The following is a 6,000-nucleotide window of genomic DNA, read 5'->3' on the forward strand; positions in this document are numbered from 1 at the left end:
GCTATGCAGACATGGCTGCTACAGCCAGAAGCACAATTGCAACCCTTAAGGGTTGGAATTGTGACAGTGATAGATGATTACTTTAGGGAAAATGAGGGCTTCACCTCCCACTCCAATCTGAAGTTAGACACCTTTAATGTGATCATGCGTGGTCTCTGTACAAAGACATCTTACAGAATCAAGCAGTCACTGAAAGGTTCTTGAGGTGGAGAGGCGACGGCAAGAGCTAGAAATATCAATTGTAGAAGACCCCACTGAAATACAGCGCCTACTGGAAGTGATTCAGTCACATTAAACATTGATGGAGCGTCTCAGGTGCATGCATTATGGGGAATACATCACACGACTTCACAGAGAGGGAGACAGGACGGGAAATCTTTTGGCTTGGATATTTAAGTGACACACTTTCCAGAAACCCTTTTGCGCTGTCAGACTACAGGCAGGTCAACTGGCCACAACACAGGGAAAAATTAAAGCAGCCTTTGTGGAGTATTATCAAACTCTATAAAAAGGCTCCACAAGTCTCCCATCATGCCCACATAGCTTAATTCTTGGCCACCATACAGATTCTGAGCCTCACAAGCTCCCAGTCAGCGACACTGAATGTAGAGTTGGAAATGCAGCTGACAAATGCCATAAATTGACCTTCTGGCAAAGGGGAAGACATCATGGATGGAAGGGCTCCCCCCAGATTGTTATATTGCCTTCAGGTACTGACTGGCATCCCTATTGTATATGCAATGTATATTGGGGCATTTCAGAAAGGATTGCTCCTGGACTTTGCCAGGGATGCCAGTATAGTGCTATCACCAAAACATAACTGAAATCCACTGGATGTCCAGTCCTACTGCCCCCATCCCTGTTACACATGGACAATAAAATACTAGAGAAGAGCATAGCAAACCCATATACTAGGATTTATATACCCGGATCAATGTGGTTTTGTCCCGGAACGTAATACTGATGTGAATGTTTGCAGGCAGCTACACATTTTGGACCAACTGGTGAGTCGCTGGGGTCCCCATCGGTGCTGGCTCTTGACATCGAAAAGGTCTGTGGTAATTTATTGTAGCCATATGTGTTCGAAGTGCAAGACATCACGGGGATTACAGCAAGATATAATCTCCAAAAGTGGATCCTGGGCTCGCACTGGGAAGGTCTCCTCAAAAAGGTGTCCACTATGTAGAGGCAAACAACAAGGTTACCCCTTGTCCCTAAAATTGCTTGTTTTCACCCTCTCATGTATGATATGAGCAAGATGCCCGATGTAGGCACATATCACACAGCATCATGGTATGCAGATGATGCACTGCTCTTTATAAGAGACCATGAATACACACTCCCTCAGTTAGAGCAACTGCTATTGGATTTCAGAGAACTGACGGGGCTCAAAGTCATATGAAAGAAATTCTGTTTTCTTTTTCCACTCACAAAGGCACACTCATCACAGCATCAACCACATGCCAAAGATTTCGTGAGGTGGGAGCCCACCACGTTCAGATATCTAGGTGTCCAGGTTGATCACTTGGAGATTGACCTTAGGCAGGGTAACTTGGATTAAGGTGTCACCAGACCACAGGACGCTCTTCCTTTCTGGCATTGTCTTATGCTTTCACCTCTAGGCTGGGTGGCAATTATAAACATTATAATTCTGCCTTTTATTTTATATTTCTTTATAGTCCTATCCCTGCAGGTATCTGGATATTTTTATGGGGGCAGCGTATAGTGTTTTCTGACCTGGTTTGGGATACCGACCACTGGTGAATAGCTATTGACAAGGCAATGCACCCTTTGGATTTGGGAGGCATGGGGTTCCCAATGTAGAAACATGCTATTTGCCTACCTGATTAGTGTAGCTGCATAGATTTCTCACAGTGAAGACAGACCCTTGAAGAAGTGACATTGAGTGCATCAAGGGTGAGACATGTCTACTACAGGTACTACATTCTAGCGATAGGAACCAATTCCGTTATCCCCAGACTTTACGGGTCATAAAGTCCTGCTGTGACAAGTACTCAAGGAGACTGGGACCAGGAACTTTATACTATCAGGATCTACCATTATGGATCACCTCTGACCAAATGGGCGTTGCTGTAAACCACACTTCTCAGGAGTGGGACCAAGCTGGGGTGGCCATGAAGGGTGATCTGTATGCAATTTATGGAAGATATGGTAACCAGTTCAAAAAGAGACGGATACGGTCACTAAGCAGTACATTTGCGGGAAGTAAAATCAGAAATTGTTATACGTAAGTGGTGATCTGGGGAAAAGAAGCAATATCTCCCAGATGTTTCAGCTGACTTTGCACTCGATTGTTCATCAATCAACTGTTGCGTAACCCCAAATTTGTTATGTTATCCCTCTTGGATCTCGCCCCCACCTCCCTGTAACCTATCCATTCCTTTTGTCCTTGCTTACCTTTTGGTTCCTCTCTGTGTCAAGGTCCTCTCCTTCTTGTGCATCTATGAACTACTGCAAGTGCTTCTGATCATTTCTTCTGGTACCACTTCATTGGCGTTTACCATCCATCTGGAACCCTTTCTTCATCACAACAGTCCCAAAGCCTCTCCCCGGGTATTTGTTCCCAGATCCAAGATATCCCCAGAAAGCGATCTTCCTATTACCAGATATCAATTAATTTTATGATAACTTGGGCCCCCAAGGCATTCAATTTTTCAGAAGATACACTCTTCCTTTCCAATCGAGCCACCTTGACATTTGTTTTGGAACATAGTAGATGAGGCAGCCCATCTCATCAACAAGGATTTCGACTTACTGGTGAATATCATGGTTAAAATAAAAACGCAAAAGTCCCAAAAACTTTATGGTAACACAATAATGGGAGGTGTAAAGAAACAATAAACAAAACTAATGAACATACACACCCCTAACCCCCCGCCGAACATAAAATACAAACTGAGAAAAGGTCTGGTTCAGAGACTCATGAAGATGCAAAATTACACCCAGCAGCGGTGCAACAAATACCTGACAAGTGCAACTGATGTTAATGTGATAGTTGCATGCATTTCCTTTCTTCTACCTCATTCCCTGTCAAAGGAACTAATAATGAGATCAATGTGAATTTAGTCAATACAAAACCTTATTGGTACAATTTATACTTGTTCATTCTTTCGAGGGTTTAAGCCCGATGGGTTTTTCACAGTTCTGATGACATTGTTAACGCAAATCTTTATTTTTGCACCACAAATTGATGTAACTCAGGGGCATATTACCAACAAGTAGCGATATATATCGCTAAATAGGCTTAGCGACGATTTTTTAATCGCTGCCTATCGCTGGATATGTTAGCGGAGAAAACATGCTATTAGCAACATTTTTCTCCATTGTGCTAAAATATACAGCGATAGCGGCAAAATGCGTGAATATTGCTGAGAATACAGCGCTATTCACACATTAGCGACGAAATGCTCTTCGCCTTGTTATCCACCTCCCATTGGATAACATGGCTAAGAACTGGTCTGGGAAGGTGTTAGTATTTGGAGATATTCGCGCTTAGCGTGAATATTTTCAACGCTACGCCTGCCTTGCTAATAGGCGATAGTGACGTTGGCGACTGCTTTCAGTCGCTAACTGGTTGGGTAAGCCCACTTTGCATGTCATTAGCGATAAACATAGCTGACATGCAAAGCGGGTCCCAAACCGCTCGCTATCGCCTAAAAGCTGTCGCTAACATCAGTTAGCGGCAGCTTGCTAATAGGGCGATAGAATTATCGCCGCTTAGCGGCCGAAAACGGCCGCTAAATCGGCGATAATTGCCTATCGCCCCCCTTGGTAATATGGCCCTCTGTAACCTCGCCTCACTCCACGGCGAGAACCAATACTGAGTGCAAATATACTCTGGGGGAGGAGGAGCCCACACACAAAGCTGTGTTGATCCCTATCTCCATGTCTACACTCACCTGCTGGACAATGGAGGGATAACGCAATATAATAAGTGGAGTTATGTTCGTGCAATACACTTGTCTCATTCAGGTGTGAAACCATGAAATATCTTGCCGGATACCACGTTCTTTGAAACGGTGTTACAGGATTATCATGGCTCGCATCAGTGCTGGCAGCCTTCAGCATGAACTGTCTGCTTGTCTTAGGACGTTTTATAGAGATAATTGGAACATTTCATCTGAAAGGTATTCGGATTGTCATATGCCCACTATGTTTACCAGATAGTGTACACCGTGAAGAGACAGGCGCATACATCTCCTTATAGAATGGGCTTTATCAGACAGACGGCTGCTATCTGCAATGACAACATTAAACTAGCCAGACAAAGTACTTTTTTCTTCGACACTATGCATTATTCGACAGCTGGAATCTCCTGGAGAACAGTAGCTGAGTCTCTCTCAGAATGGGGCTCTTTTCCATGCAGGACGCCTCTTCTGTGTTTGCTGTGCGCCAGCTGTCAACACAGATAACGTCAATTATAAATCCCTGTTGATAAAATTCATCTTATTATGCCATGGAAAGCAAGAGCAAGAACACGGTGATCCAATCAGGCGGAGGCGGACAGTTTTTAATTTGGACAATGTCAAATACACTTTTATGGAGGGCAGTTTTATATATGATGCTATTACTTTACCAAGGTTTACGTTAAGATTTTTGACCACGTGCAAGTTTACATTTTGCATCTCAATCTCATAGAAGATAAGGCATTTAACATGCTATTAAGAGTTAAAATATGAGTCGGAAGAGGGGTATCTGCAGTGGTGTGAGGGGCATGGGCATGGCACCCCATCCAATTCCCATTGGTCAAGCGTTCTAATATTTGCAATTACAGGGTGCAAGAATACTGGGGCTAATGTTACCAGGATATTATGGCAAACGCAGAGGGCTTAGGTACAAACTATCCCCTACCTGACCTTAACCAACAGCACAGCACAGCAGGAAACATGAAATGCTGCCCAAAGCAGCCCAAGGCCCAATCAATGCTGACTCTGTACCCTCCCCAACCCACAGCACCCACACAGCAGGGCATTTTATCATATTATAAACAGACAAACTTCAACTAATTCCATTTTTATGCCACGGACTGCAATGTTCATTTTGGTGTAAGATGATATGGAAAATTGAGGTTATTGAATAATATTTTTTGAAAATTATTTTTGCAAAAGATGTTTTTGAAACTGATACCATTATATGCCTCCACTGTGGTCCCCGCCTCATAGTAAATACTTGCACTGAGCATGTGCAAAATTTGATTCCAAAATTCCATGGCATCCAGACAAACATGCATCTTTCCACTCAGTAATTCCAGGACGCAGTACCTCCACTAGGGGTGGTGGAAATTTACGCAATTTAGGTTTCATAACTATGCAATATTTCTTAACAATTACTCAAAATACGGCATAATTACAGAAAAATGCACCTACGGTGCCTGGATGTTGAAAGATTTAGGGGTGAGCAGAACTCGTGGAGTTTCACGCAGCAGAATTTAGTGGAGTTACATAAAAATTCAGTAAGATTCCACAGAGTTCCGCTAGCAGGCACAATTCGGCACGTTGCACTGTTCGCTTAAATTTATGGCACCAGGGCCTAGATGTATCAAGCCTTTTGCGATTCGTTAAGGCCGAAATTCGCAGAATTTCGGCCTTAAGGAATCGCAAACGGACATTTAGCATCTTTTGAGATGTATCAGAAATTAGCAAAATAAGGAATCGCAAAAAATTGCGTTTCCTTATTTTGCTTATGCATTTAAGGAATCGCAATTTTGCGATTCCTTAAATGGCATGTATGAAACTTTCTAAAATTGCGAAATTGGGTTAAGGAATCGCAAATTAACACCAATTTGAGGTTCGTGTTAATTTGCGAAATCCTTTTAAAAAACAAAATATGACTATTTTGAAGGTGGCATGTGACACACATACATGCCCATAGGGCATGTATGTGTGCCATATGCACACACATGTAAGTTTCAGGGGTGCAGCAGGGTGTCCATGAGACACCCCTGCACCCTTGAAATAATTCTCAAATTGCGATTAGCAA

Source organism: Lissotriton vulgaris, chromosome 8, assembly GCF_964263255.1.
Source record: "Lissotriton vulgaris chromosome 8, aLisVul1.2, whole genome shotgun sequence".
In the NCBI taxonomy this organism is placed as follows: domain Eukaryota; kingdom Metazoa; phylum Chordata; class Amphibia; order Caudata; family Salamandridae; genus Lissotriton; species Lissotriton vulgaris.